Genomic DNA, 16,027 nt, shown 5'->3' on the forward strand with positions numbered 1-16,027 from the left:
GACTGCTATAAAGGGGGTCTCGAATTGACAGAGGTATGCATCTTTGTCCAAGTAGGGACACTTCCTCCTAGTCAGCACTTAATTGTCAACACAGGAGCTTGGCAGTCTACCACAAGGTGGCGCGGTGAGGCTAGTTTAGACATTATCACAACAACAGTTAATTATTATTTCAACATACAATAAAAATGACTATTACGTGCCACCCAAGCCATTCTTATAGCTTTTGGGGCCTGAAATAGTCTGAATTGTCACACTTGTAGGAGTGTGATGGTTAGTAGATGTGTTGGTACTGCCATTGGCAGCGCTGGCAGGGGCAATGTGTAGTGCAGCCTGCAGTGGCCTCTTGACGACAGCCCTGGAGCTTATTTATTTATTTATTTTACTAATTAAGCACTGGTGTCACTGTTTATTGCCTCAACAGGATGTAAATGCAAGGTGACCATTATTCATCTCTGTACCTTCAGAGCTCATTCGTCTGTATGCGCATAGGCATTCAGAGGATCACAGAGCACAAGAGGTCTGTATGCGCATAGGCATTAAGAGGATCACAGAGCACAAGAGGTCTGTATGCGCATAGGCATTCAGAGGATCACAGAGCACAAGAGGTCGGTATGCACATAAGCATTCAGAGGATCACAGAGCACAAGAGGTCTGTATGCGCATAGGCATGCAGAGGATCACAGAGCACAAGAGGTCTGTATGCGCGTAAGCATTCAGAGGATCACAGAGCACAAGAGGTCTGTATGCGCATAGGCATTCAGAAGATCACAGAGCACAAGAGGTCTGTATGCGCATAGGCATGCAGAGGATCACAGAGCACAAGAGGTCTGTATGTGCGTAAGCATTCAGAGGATCACAGAGCACAAGAAGTCTGTATGCGCGTAAGCATTCAGAGGATCACAGAGCACAAGAGGTCTGTATGCGCATAGGCGTTCAGAGGATCGCAGAGCACAAGAGGTGTCTACACAGCATTATGCTGGCCCTCATTTTGAAGATTCTAGATTAAATTGTCCCAGTCACACTGCATCCTTATGCCGGCTTCCAGCTCTGCTATGCCGATACAATGTTGCAATTGCAGCCTAAAGAGGTGTGAATGTTGCCATTATGCAGCAACCTCGTGCAAAGATTCTGTAACACCTCTTACCATGACATTCTGCCTTCTTAGCAAAGCATTAGCTGTAGATATAATTAAAGAACTGTTCTCCACTGAGGGCAGTAAACGTCCATGATCGTTGTTCGTGGTTTGGGGTAAGCAAGGAAGGACAGTTTTGAATAAGGCCGGAAACAATGTGCAATAATTCGGACAAATGGAACCTGTTAGTATCCAGCACAGATGTCCTCAAAGGACATCAGGTCCAGAAAATGATGGCACAAAGGCTCAGGCAACAGAAACCAAATCAGTGAGCCGCCACATTCTTTCAGAAGAAACATTGTATTCCTTTGCCATGGGGTGAAGTATGAGATGCCTTTTGTGGTGTCAGTTCATGGGAGCCTCGATGGAAAAGGCCTGCTGTCTGCAGGAAGCACCCATGCCAATAGACCCGACTCAGGAGGGAGACTCACGCTCTTTGAAGACAAACATCGATTTATTTGAGGTGTCTCCCGCCTGAAACTGCCTCGGCTTCAATTTAAATCAATATGAAAAATCCATTCCCCCAAGTTTATTTTTTTCTAAAAAATCTTCCACTCTCCTGTTCTAAAACGAAAGAAAGCATGTTTACTTGGTCAGCTAACAAAAACAATTCTAAAAATAAACACATGCTATAAAAAAAATAAAGTAACAAAACACTGACAAAGAATAAATAAATATGAATGAAAACAGATGAAATAATTGCTAGATTTGTGAAAATTTGCATTTGTAAACTCTGATTCTTTGAGTGATCAGCGAAGGTGTTTGCTAAAATAGAATAAAGCTTCTTTAGATAAATATGTGAAAAGCGGCAGTGATGTTTCTGCAGGGGCTACTTAATTATTTTGGGGAGTTGAGGCCTATGTAGACCCATCTATATATTTGCCAGCTTCACTGTTCAGCTGTGTGTGCCATTTGAAAATTGAATTACAGCTTGTGGAATGCACAGATAGTTGAATGCACGTCTGAGCAATTTCCTTTCAACCAGTCACAGCCGGCATGGGGTTGGGGGGTGGATGGGGGTTCGTGCAGGGGTTCGCGCTCGGTGGGGGTGATTAAATAATATTTGCAAAAAATAAACTTAACCTCCCAGGTCCCGCAACGCCGTGGCTCCGGGCTGGGTCCCGTTTTCCTGCTCTCCTGCTGAACAGGAACCAGGAAGCCTCCCTCCCCTCAGCCAATCCCAACCCTGCAATGGCAGCGTTGTGATTGGTAGGGACGGCGGCCAGCTGGGCACTTATGGGGAGGCCATTTCTCCATGTAGGCTGCATGCAGCCTACATGGAGAAAAGGGAGAGTGTGCATGACTGGTTTAGTGGGCCCCAGAGGGCCCACCAAACAGTCAGGGCCCGCAACATTGCGTAAGCATTCCTTCCCAACCCGCCCACCCACCTGCTCCCAACCAAGCATAACCTTCTGCTTTCTGGCAGTGTGAGAAGCAGAACCATTTTTTTTTTCTGCTTCTCGCATTGCGTGAAAGTAGTGGGGCGATGCTCCTCCGCCCTAATGGAGGAGCCGCTACCAACAGGCACCAATGAGGGACATAGGCACAGAATGTGTAGAACTGTTTCATCTTTACATCCAAAGGTGACACTTTGTGGTGCTGCAGGTTTGATTCCAATAACATGTCAAATCTTTCGGTGAAAAGTCTCCCTGTCTTAGCGAAAGTCATTTTTATTTGATGTATGTCGAAAAAATAATTTCAAAATATTGCTGCTAAATTGGATCGGTATAAGAGTTTATTGTCATCCAGACATAACTCTTTTTAATAATTGATCTTTGTCTTGCATGAATGAGTCTTTTGCTCCTTTCTTTGCAAATCATTTAACTGCAGCACAGGGCATTGCCGTGTCCCACAGGTATTTAAGATTAAGAGTGGGCACAGATTCTTCCCGGTACTCTCTCCATGAGTTCCATTCTTACTGGTGGCAATTTCTGCCCATACCAAGTGCCCCAAGGATTTTTGTCGTGATTAACTCATTTTTGCCTGGTTTTGATAAAGACTCCTTGATAAACAAGGACTTACTTCACTAGCCCAAACTCTAGACGAATCTGTAACTGAGATGTGCTCGGCCGGAGGTCAAAAAGACGCCTTCATGTTTTTGAGTGTAAAATGTTCAGATTCTTTGCGTCTCTCCCTCGCAGTAATTCAGACCTATCACACAGTGTTGGTGAGAGGTTGCTGCTGGTGACAATTAGGATTGGCTGTAGGGAGGGAGCCTTCAGTTTCTTACTTAAGGACAGAAAAGCATTTATAGAACTCATGTGAGGGATAAAGTTGCATCTCATATAAATATTTTTATTTCCCTTTGATTTATAGTTTCCACAGAGATCACAACTTTTGTTTTCTTATTGTTTATTTCCAGGCCATATTTTCCAGTATAACAAGCTAGGGCTGTTAATGATCTTTAATGCTGAATTGCTGTTTTACTGAACAGGACAATGTCGTATGCTTACTGGTTAGATGCAACTAGCCTGTTGGCCTTTTCATCCTGTTCATAGTGGCATTGGTGAAGATGGGTGACAAGTTCTTTGCTCTCCTTCCTATAGATTTTATTGAAGATGAATTTGACTTTAATAACATCTTTAGGTTGGCAGGCGTGTGTGCTCTCGAATACACCTCAGTGCGCAAGCGAAACTCAAGTTCTCGCTGTATTCTGGCCAGATTAGCACATATGAATGAATGAATGAAAGTTTTTATTGCACGATTGCCTAAAATCATTTGCAATATTCCAACGATAGTGCAATCGTATATATTCCCATTTAAAATTGTGCACATTGCCTAATATTTAAGAAAAACTGTAAAATATATATGCCCAAAAAAACACCACTTGACAACCAGCAGTTAAAAGGTGTATGCAGTTCCTAGTCATAAAACAAACAGTAACACATACTAACAGCAGCTGTTCCTTTTGTTCAATATTCCAATTGTGTCCCAGCCAAAAGCCATAGGCATTAAAGTGCTAGTGTGCTTGTAATAGCATGCTAGGGTGTGTATTATAGCTGCCTGAGGACATCTTTGCCTCCTAGGTCACTCAAACGTTTTGATTAGTTGCTTACGGTTTGTTTGTACAGGCCACAGTCAAGTCATCATGCCCTTGTTGTTTGGACAACCGGGAACGAACCTCTGCCGTGTATTTCCCAAATTTGCCTAGTTTTAGGTGCTGGATACTGATACTGCTTCTGTGCATGTCCGGGACCCTTTTTACGGAAGCATGGGTTTTACGACATAGTATAGCAGACCTGGGCAGCAGCAAACCAGGTGGAACATGGACTCCTCTCTATACTTACAAAATCTGCATTTGGTTACATGTGCCAAAGAGTTCCAACCGGGATTTAGCTCTCTTGCTCGCAAGGGCACCATCCTGGCCCATTGGGTGTCTTTTAGGAACTTCCTTCCCAGTGCTTGGTTCAGACATGGCTGTGTTCTATTTTCCTATTATGGTGAAATTAAACCTTGTTGCCCTCCCTTGGCTAGATAGTTAAGTTTGTCTGCTTGCCACGATAATTGACGAGTGTGTTTGTTCCTTCATAGCATTCTTAATTGCAGCATAGCTCATCCCTTCCAAAAAAGAGTTTTCCATTGCAAAGCCAAGTACCCCCACAGCTTTTTGCATGTAGCTGTTCCGTAGATTTGCCGTTCCTTCGTATATTGGTCTAAGCACACTTTTTAAGCCTTGGACTTCATTCTTTGTTGGTGTGAAGTTGCCTTCCCAGTATCACTGAGCCAAGCCCCAAGGTAGGTATACGTTCTTCTGGTGGCAATAATCTAGGCGCCCAGTCTCCATCTGAGTAAAGCTTTTATTGCTTTATGTCCAAAAGCCATCACCAAGGTCTTGTTTGGGTTCACAGCCAATTCATTGCTTTCGTTCTAGATGTTAAGAGCATCCAGTCCCCTTTGTAGTCCAGTTTTGGTGTGATCCTTTATTACCAAATTGTCTAGGTACGGTAATAAGTGAACTCTGTTTGGGCCAATATTGGGGATTGCGAGGTTTGCATTTTGACACATCTTCCCCAAATCTGCGGTATATACATTGACGAGTGTTGGGGCAAGGACACAGCCCTGCTTTAGGCCTCATCAGTGTAGTATGTTTTCGAGATCATTTCCACAGCTAATTTTATTCTTACCTAAGTTTTGCTTTATAGTAAAATTACTGTTTACAGTTAATTTACAGGTATATACATTTTCTTGTGTTACAGTTCAAATTACATCCAGTAGGCTTTCCTTTCACATTCCCAGTACCCCCATCAAGATTGTCACATAATTCACTGTACTTTTTTTTATTGCAAGTGAGAGGGGCTTCTAAAAACCAATCTCAATGTTAAAAAATATAAGCAGCAATTTGGCAGGAGTCAGAGCTTGACATTTGACCTCTGTCATTGTAGTACAGCAAATGTGACAAGAGAAAATATGGAATTTGAAGGTATTCTAATTGATTGCTAGACTTTCGTGAATTGTCTTGCGAGTCTCTGTCCCACAGTTTGAGAAACACTGTGCTAGACAACTGTGCAACCCACAGCTCCACAGGAAGATTAGTATCAATAAATTCCAGATGTTTTTACAGTATTTACTGGTTGAGGACAGTGAGCCCAGAGAAGTCAGCCAGAGGTGCTGATCCCAGTATTCAACAAAAATGCTGAAAAATAGCACCTGTCTTGATAGGAATGAATCTTAAAAAGTTGTGATGCCTTCTGGGAACAAACAAAAGAGTGTTTTGGCAACAAAAGAAGTGCTGTCAAAAGAGTTATCAGAATGTGGCAGCAATGTAAAAAGAAATTCCAGAAGAAAATCTAACATGCTACTGACTCTGTGACCAACTATTCTCCAATGTTGACAGTCTGCCATCCCTAATGTTATAAGTTAAACTCTGCTCTGAGCCTGTTCACAAACTGCTTTAGTTTCTTTTTCTTTTAAAAGTGATAGCTCTAGCATCCCCTCATGATGAATGCAGTTTTCTCCTATGCCACAAAGTTCTATGGGTTCAGTAGTACTTGACATGGGTCCCTAAGCATGTGTAACTGAATGCTCCCTGGAACTACCACTAATTCAAAGGCAGCTTAGGGAGAATCAACCTTGTAATAAAAACTAATTATAATTATTCGCAGGTAACAGGTCACACAGGGTAATCTCTAACTAACAAGGATGAAGATACGAAGGCCAACTATGAGCATGGAATTTCTCTGGTTAGATCCATGGAGTGATTTTGGTTCTTCTCAGCACATGAAAAACTAACACGCGGAAGAGGTCAGACCCTGGTTAGAGTCAACTGGCTCGCAGGTCATAAGCAATACATTAAGTTCAAAGGGACACAGTGACTGACAAATCACTTTAAGCACCACTTAGAGCCGTTAAAGTATAAAAGCAGGGGTGTAGCTTGGGGGGGGGGGGGGGGGTTGAGGCATTACACCCCAGTGATAAATGTATCTTCTGATAAATAGTTGGGGACAGGTGCTTTCAGTCGGGTATTGTGAGGTGTCAGTCGGATTTCAGCAGGAATTTTTCCATACGCGCAGACAAAAACGCACACACTCTCTCACTCTCTGTTTCGAACGTCCTCAAAAACATTGATTATTTTACAAAATATTGTGTTTTCCCCCTTAGTGCTCCTATCGATCCTCATTCCTCTCCCTTTCCACTGCCCCTTAGTACCCTCTCATGCACCCTGGTTTTCGTATGATGTATTTAAACATTATGTGCCAGCCTCGTTTTGAGAAAATCTGACGCTCACCCCTTCCCCCAATCTTACTGACCAAGCTACAGTCCCATGTAAAAGCACAGTATTTTCTTATTAGCCAATGGTAGGGTGCCTACTGAGTTTTTTTGAGCCCATAGTGAGTCTCAAAATGCAACATGCTATGAACTCAACAGCTTGAACTGACAGAAGGTGACACATATGATGTAAGACCCAATGTAACTCATCAAGATAGCCATTTACTTCAGCTTCCACATTTCCCTTTCTCTCTTCCAGATTTATTTTTGTATAGAGTGGAGTGAGTGTTCATGTCTTTTCCATTACGGCAAAAAATGTTCAGAACAATTTTTGGAAGCTTTGTTTCCCCGATACCGTGCACGCAAGATGTTAGGCTATTTATTTTCTAATAGAATCCTTGCTGCTACACCAAGCTTTTTATAATTCTCATTTAAAGAACAATTGCCTACTAGTACGGTTGAGGCTGGAAACCAGTCAGACTCATTGCTGAGGCGGATCTCTCCAGTACGGCATAGTATGTCCTGAGAGAAAGGGTATTTGCTTTAGGATAAATCTCACTCTACCAGTGACCAAAATAAATGGGCTCCCGTGCATCTGAGGCAATGTAATGCAAATGCTGGCTTAGGGCCATATGTCAAATATGTTTTTGAGGTGATAGACAGGCTGAATCACAAATCAGCTTGTTTGCAACAGCAAAAACATGTTTTAAAGTACAAATGCCAAATTGCAATTCAGTAACTACCAAATCGAAATTTGATTCAGTGATTTGGTAGTTGGAAGGAGTGTGTTTAGGGGTCCCTTTCAACTATCAATTTGCAGTAGTGTTAATGTTTTGCAGCCGAACAACAGGTTGCAAAACATGCATTTTTACCCACTACTAAAATGCAGTGGTAACCATTTGCAAATGGGAAGGGGACACAAAAGATCCACATCCCTTTTGAGAATGTAAACAAAAATATATTTTAGGAGTAGGCAGTGGTCCCACAAAACTTAAAAGTTTCATTTTCTATTTTCCTTGAAAGTAAACGGGCTGCACTTAGAGAAAACAAGATTGCTTTATTAAAAAGCAATCACAGACATGGTGGTGTGCTGACCCCAGCAGGCCACCATCCATGTGATGGCTATCATTCCTAATGGGTCGCATACTGCGAATTACCTATTAATATTCATGAGGAAGGTCAATTTGTGACCCACTAGGGATTAGGGATTGCATTTTCCGAATTGCGTTTCAGACTTTCAGTAAGAATCCCAATTTGGGAAAAAGTTTTGTACATTGCTCCCTCATCTTTAATAGTATAGTTATTTTGCATCTGTAGCTGCTCATTGGAAAACAAATACAATTCAAACAATGCTTTGTAACATGCACCAAAAAAGCCTGAATCAGAAATCAGACAATGAATTGGACTGCTCACCATGTATGGCGTCCTGCCTAGCCGTTTCCTTCTGTGGTAGATCGGGTGCAACATGGCGTCCAATGGTGTCCTGCCAGTTCTGTAACTCTGGCACTGGCTTCAGATCAGGACGAAGGGAATCAGCACCAGCAAACCATAAATTAGGGGTTTCGATGCTTCTGAAAGAGTTATAAATACATGGGAAATTATTTTTAAAATCAAGGTTACACTATTTACAAACACATTATACTAACTGCATGTCCACAATTGAAGACTGATGCCATGATGAAAAACCAGATTAGTTTGTACTTTCTAGTCTATCATCCAATTGTCCATACTATTATGTGCATTGTTCTCTGGAAAAAAACACAGAACTACAACTTTGGCCCAAAACCTGCTCAACCTTGAACAGCCCAATATAGTATGGTGCCGATTCCGATCCTGGAGAAACCGGGTACGAACCGTCAGACGGAGCGTTTTTTCTGTCTGACTCGTACCCGGGAAAAAAACATTACAAACATGGAAGTACGAATCGCACGGACACTCCATATCCGTACGATTCGTACAAAACACCGACCAACGAAAATATACATACAAATGTGATCCGGGGAACGTGCCGACATGACGTCGGGACGCATTCAGGCTGCGTTTCACGAACCAGGATGTACGATCCGCACCGACGTCACCCCGCACGGATAAAATTCTCCGACTGCCAAAAACTGCCGGGAAATCAGGACGACGCGCGCAAGGAGCACCTGTGCGCGACGGACAGCCATGGACCCGAACCTACGTGTCATGCCAGCCCTCATAGCAGACGCCGCAGAAGGTCAGAACAACACCCAGGGGCAAAGGGGGAAGGGGGGGGGGTTCAGGGGCAGGACACAAAACCCCCACCCAAGTCACAAATCATACATGCCCTGGACATACCTGACCTTCAGGGCCTGGTCACTGCGACGGGGTGGGGGTGTGTCCAGCAACGGAAGTGGATGTACACGCGAACCGGCAACACAACAAGTCCGGTACGTACCGTACCCACGCCTTAAGAGCGTGGGTACGAGTCGTACCATGCCCACCCCTACGTCACCCCAACAATGGCGGTACGGCCCGTACCCATGTTCCAAAGGCCCGGGTACGGGCCGCACCCCCACCAGTGTATGTACGGCGCGTACCAACACCCCAACAGTGCATGTACGGACCGTACCCCCACCCGTGTTTGCATGGAGCGTACCCAGACCCGCGTATGTTCGGAGCGTACCCCCACCAGTGTATGTACGGACCCTGCCCACACCCGCGTACGTATGGAGTGTACCCCCACCCCAACAGTGTATGTATGGAGCGTACCCCCACCCCAACAGTGTATGTACGGACCGTACCCCCACCCGTGTATGCATGGAGCGTACCCAGACCCGCGTATGTTCGGAGCGTACCCCCACCCGTGTTTGCATGGAGCATACCCAGACCCGCGTATGTTCGGAGCGTACCCCCACCCGTGAATGTACGGACCCTACCCACACCCGCATACGTATGGAGCGTACCCCCACCCCAACAGTGTATGTATGGAGCGTACCCCCACCCCAACAGTGTATGTACGGAGCGTACCCCCACCTGTGTATGCATGGAGCGTACCCAGACCCGCGTATGTTCGGAGCGTACCCCCACCCGTGTATGCATGGAGCATACCCAGACCCGCGTATGTTCGGAGCGTACCCCCACCCGTGTATGTACGGACCCTACCCACACCCGCATACGTATGGAGCGTACCCCCACCCCAACAGTGTATGTATGGAGCGTACCCCCACCCCACCAGTGTATGTACGGACCGTACCCCCACGCCACCAGTGTATGTACGGACCGTACCCCCACCCCACCAGTGTATGTACGGACCGTACCCCCACCCCACCAGTGTATGTACGGACCGTACCCCCACCCCACCAGTGTATGTACGGACCGTCCCCCACCCGTGTATGCATGGAGCATACCCAGACCCGCGTATGTTCGGAGCGTACCCCCACCTGTGTATGTACGGACCCTACCCACACCCGCGTACGTATGGAGCGTACCCCCACCCCAACAGTGTATGTATGGAGCGTACCCCTACCCCACCCGCGTACGTATGGAGCGTACCCCCACCCCAACAGTGTATGTATGGACCGTACCCCACCCCACCAGTGTATGTACGGACCGTACCCCCACCCGTGTATGTATGGAGCGTACATGGCCAGACACAGGAGGGGTGTGTGACTATCATTCCCAGCAGTGCCCAGACACAGGAGGGGTGTGTGCCTATCATTCCCAGCAGTGCCCAGACGCAGGAGGGGTGTGTGCAGAGTCCTCCCAGCAGTGCCCAGACACAGGAGGGGTGGGTGCAGAGTCCTCCCAGCAGTGCCCAGACACAGGAGGGGTGTGTGCAGAGTCCTCCCAGCAGTGCCCAGACAAAGGAGGGGTGTGTGCCTATCATTCCCAGCAGTGCCCAGACGCAGGAGGGGTGTGTGCAGAGTCCTCCCAGCAGTGCCCAGACACAGGAGGGGTGGGTGCAGAGTCCTCCCAGCAGTGCCCAGACACAGGAGGGGGGTGTACAGAGTCCTGCCAGCAGTGCCCAGACATAGGAGGGGTGTGGGCCTATCATTCCCAGCAGTGCCCAGACGCAGGAGGGGTGTGTGCAGAGTCCTCCCAGCAGTGCCCAGACACAGGAGGGGTGGGTGCAGAGTCCTCCCAGCAGTGCTCAGACACAGGAGGGGTGTGTGCACAGTCCTCCCAGCAGTGCCCAGACACAGGAGGGGTGTGTTCCCATCATTCCCAGCAGTGCCCAGACGCAGGAGGGGTGTGTGCAGAGTCCTCCCAGCAGTGCCCAGACACAGGAGGGGTGGGTGCAGAGTCCTCCCAGCAGTGCCCAGACATATGAGGGGTGGGTGCAGAGTCCTCCCAGCAGTGCCCAGACACAGGAGGGGTGTGTGCAGAGTCCTCCCAGCAGTGCCCAGAAACAGGAGGGGTGTGTGCCTATCATTCCCAGCAGTGCCCAGACGCAGGAGGGGTGTGTGCAGAGTCCTCCCAGCAGTGCCCATGGAAAGAAAAAGGGTGGAGTACCCACAGATCCAATTGCCACAATTGTCAGTCAGGTGCACAAAGACCCTGTAGTACATGTAACACATGTGTGCGAGGCTGGGAGTACACATATGCATACTGCCTAAAAGGGAACATGTCCACATGAAGTCATGTCAACAGACTACATACACAAGTACAGTGATCATCCAGGATGCCAAGAATGATGCAGGTGGAGACATCGCACTGCATGCATGGCCAAAGTTGAAGGGGTTCGTCACACACCCAGCTAATGTAGACACAGCTCAGCGCAACATATTGGAAACACCCTGCAGGGAAGATGTCAGGGTACACAGAGGAAGGAACACACCTTGGGACAATGACACCATGCAGTAACTGCCTACATGAACAAAGAAACTTAGCTAACACCTTGTGATGGCACACAGATACCAGGGTCCCCCCTATGACCAGCACACTACTACATTTCCCACACACCCAACACATGATCACCACCCAAAATCATGGAGCAGCCCCACCAACAGCAATACCACAAAAGCAGTAGTGTTGTAAGGAAAAAAAATGGCTTTATTCAGCATTAGTAAAAAATGTTTGCGTGGATAAAGTTCAATATTTACAAAGCCCATAGGGCAGTCCATTAGTCACAGCTGGATGGGGGACACAGTGAGACGCGTGTCCCCTAGCTTGCCTGCACAGTTCAGACCACCCTGTCTTCCACGGGGGGGGGGCATCATGTGGGGGGGAAGGACCAGGCACCGCAGGGACAGGAGGGGCAAGGGCAGGCGTTGTGGGTGCAGGGACGGAGGACTCCACCACAGGGGTTGGGGCAGCGTCAAAGGAGGTGGTGAGGATGGCGCTGCACACGTCAGCAAGGTCCCCCAGCGTATCCCCTGCACCCGAAGGAACCACAGGCCCCAAGGAGGGGGGGGGGGGGCAGAGGAATGGGTCGCAGCGCCACTGGGGGAGGGTGTGGGCAGGGGGGGCACTCAACTACCCTGACCGGGGATTCCTTTGCCCGCTTGCTGGGTGGTGTCACTGTTGGGCTCAGGGACAGAGCGGGAATCTTTGCTGGATTCGTGGCCAGGAGAGCTGGGGGGAGTGGATTTGGAGGAAGTGGATTTTGCGGACTCCCACTCTGGCTGCGTGACTTACGTTTGCCCCCCGACCCAGTGGGTGTGCCTACCTCACCCTGTGTGTGCGTGCCAGGAGGTGTGCGCTTGCCCTGCCCTGCTGGTGTGGTGCCTGTGTCTGGTGTTGTGCGTGCATGCTGACGTCTGGGTGTACGTGGGACAGGCATGGGAGTGGGAAGTGTGGATGGGGCAGGGGTAGGGGGTGGGACGTAGCGCTGCAGGAGACCCACTGCTGCAGTCAGTGTCGAGTCTATGGACCTCAGCAAGTTGCGTTGGTCAGACTGCGCGGCTGAAATGCCCTCCAAGTATGCCTCCATCTGGTTGAGCACTTGGCTGTGGCCATGGAGGACATTAAGCGTCGCAGTCTGACCAACCCGCAACTGCCGCAGGATGTCCACAGACTCGGCATTGGTGGCAGCAGTGGAGACAGGGGCAGGGGGTGCGGTGCCTGGCAAGAAGGAGACACGTGCTGACCGAGCACGGTGGGAAGGGACACGAGCAAGTGGGAGGCCGGTGATCGGAATGGAGGGGGCGGGTAGTGATGGAGTGCTGGTGTCAGCTGTGGGACCAGCCACCGCCCCCTCGGAGTGCTCAGCCTCGGACCCGTCTGCGTCATAGTCGGTGGTGTATTGACTGGACAGGTCCTCCGCTGCACTCCCGTCAGCCTCCGTGCCACTCGATGTGCCAGACAACTCTGCACTGCTGGCACTGATGCTCGCTCCCTCCTCACGGTCCGTGCCAGTGTCTCCCTCGGTGTCCCCCGACGATGCTGTGGGCAAAATGAAGAGACAGGAAATAATCAGACACCTGTATACAAATGTCACATGAGTCAAATCCACATAGGTCACAGTGCATAGCCTGAAAAGCAACATGAGTAACATCTACAATACAAGGCACATATGTAGGCCCTGCAACACACAGTTGGTTGACCCACCATGCCACTGACCAACTATGGAGAGCATGACACAATAGCAAATCACATGATATGGATTTGGACAGAGGAGCCAGGCACTGGGGACAATCCAGCACAGCATCTGCAGCACACAGCGTTGGCGTAAAAAGGGATGAGCAGGAACCATGTCTATTAACTGTAGGCACATGCTGCAAAGGCAATACTTAAAAACATGCCCAACATTAATGGGTCACTGCACCTTGAGTGTATGTCCAGACAAACATCACACACTGGCCAGACCTAGCAAGGAGGCTTCAGGTTTTGACATGTAGGCCTTGCCCGCACCAACCCCCCCTACATGAGACAATTTATTGAGACACAGGAAGCACTTACATCTCTTAGTCTGGAATAAAAACACATGGCCTGCAAGAAATCCTGATTGGACACCAAATACCCCTGGTGCGCCGGTACAAATACATCATCTACGAATGGCCATCATCAGATCATTTTAGCAAGACACACAGGCACTGGCCCCCGTGAGTATGAACAAGGGACATTTGGTCAGCCTGTACAGTGGACACATGTAGCAGTGTTTACGTAGACACAAATGGTGCCAGGGTACAATGGCACAGAGCACAACTTATGCTGTAGACACAGAGATTGTCGACATTTTTGGATTACACACATGATACCTAGGAAAAGATGCCCCAGGGGACAGTAGTGGCCACACTACTCCTTGGTCCTGAATGGTAATGACTGCAACACAAGCCACCATCCCTGCACTCTGCATATCTCACACTCATGCACATCATGTCACAGGCCACAAAATAGGACATGCATGCTGTAAAGCAATACACTTTAGAGACACACTCCTATGTCTGGACTCAGCATCAGTGACAACTGACATGGACCCCACAAGTACTGAACTGGACAGGGCACAGGCAAGGTCCCAAAACCTGTTACACACCACCCCCACACATGCAGCTGCAAGCATTGGGCACATCGATAAACTGGCAGCCTAGATAACCTTGTGCAAGTGTGACTACACACAGACCAGGGGACACATGCCAAGGAGGGGAAGGGAGGAAGGACAGCACCGCTACACTTTGGGGACCAGGAACTGCACTGCACATGTAAACCCTGGCAGTGTATCCATGCAACTGTGCACTTACAAATGCTGGTGACACACAACAAACACACATGTACCTACCCCCTTCCTGCTGCTGCTTTTCCCGTAAGCGCCTGTCCATGTCAGGGAAGACGACCGCCAGCACACGCTTGTGGATGTGGGTCAGACGGTGGCGCCCATGGTTCTTTTGGCTCACAGGTGATTCCCCCAGCAGGACCCGTGCGAGCCTCCGCGTCCAGCACCGGATATCATGCCAGCGTTTCCTCACCTGGGCTAGGCGCCGCTTCCGACCATCCGTCTGTCTCACGGCACTGACGGCGTCCTTCCAGATCTGCTCCTTGGCACAGGCGCCTACCTGTGAGGATGAAAAAGTGAGACAACATCAATACACCTGCGACATGTCACAGAGACACACATTAGAACAATTTGGCTGATTTTAACAGGGCATAGAATGCATCACACTCATTACACCTGTGTCATAGGGACACTTTCCTCTGTGGAAGACAAAAAGCACTAGGTGGCATTGTAGAGTACACAGGTGGCATGAGGGGTACGACACAATCAATCATCCAGGCTCACACTGTGCATCACAAGCGACACCAGGATTATGTGCAGCACCTCAAAGCAGTCACATGCCACAGGCCACTGAGGCGCCCTCAGCAGAGTACACAGACACACACAGCCACAGGACAATCACCTGCCATTGCCAACTGCAGCTACACACCTCACTCTGCACACGTGCCACTACACTGGGGGGTGTCACAGGTGTGGGGCTGGCCCATCACCGCAGACACACAGCACCGCTCCCTGCTCACATCAGATGGGCAGGGTATATCCATCACTCATGCAGCTGGGGTGCTACACTCCACATATGCACTCACCCACATGACAGGGGACTTACACACACACACCAATGTCCAGGGGACAAACACATCATTTGGACACTCTCAGCACATGTACACTAAAAAACACACATCTGTGGGTACTGCCACCTGTCACACTGGGGGGACCACAGATTCACATAAGGACTGTAGTAACAACATACCCAGGAGGATTAGACAGGCAGAATGTGTATTGCCACATGCAGTGATTGTCACAGTACACACAATGCAAGTGAGGAGAGCAGACATGCACCACAGCATGCTCTGGCTGGGAGACATTAGGCATTCCCCCACCCGGGACCCACCCTACAGTACATTGCATGTGTGTTACACCTGGACACAATGGCCCAAGTAACTGTCACAATAAAGGGGCACAGTTTTTGCTAGTGGACTCAGCACTCACCTGAACCCCTGGTCGACCATACAGCATGGGGTACTGTGGGAGGATGACATCCAGCAGGGCTTGGTTCTCCTCCTGGGTGAAAGGCTGGGCCCTCTCCACATACCTGGACATGGTGCCAGAGGATTCACGAGCAGCAGCAGTGTAGTTGAATCAAAGGATGTGCAGGCAAGTGCTCTCTCATGGGACCTGGCTGCCTTATATCTACCTTGCTGCCCTGTTTCATTCACAGGAGTACAGAGTGATTGGTCACTCACATTTGCATCCTATGTTTCCTCCAATCCCTTTAAACCTACCACAGTCAGTGG

General features: G+C 48.6%; 1 pseudogene; it reads right to left on the bottom strand.

Annotated features, from left to right (window-relative positions):
• The window catches only part of LOC146772764 (rho guanine nucleotide exchange factor 11-like), a 253,630-nt pseudogene that overhangs the window by 216,191 nt on the left and 21,412 nt on the right, over positions 1-16,027 (bottom strand).

The sequence above is a fragment of the Triturus cristatus genome, chromosome 12 (assembly GCF_964204655.1).
Source record: "Triturus cristatus chromosome 12, aTriCri1.1, whole genome shotgun sequence".
Classification (NCBI taxonomy): Eukaryota; Metazoa; Chordata; class Amphibia; order Caudata; family Salamandridae; genus Triturus; species Triturus cristatus.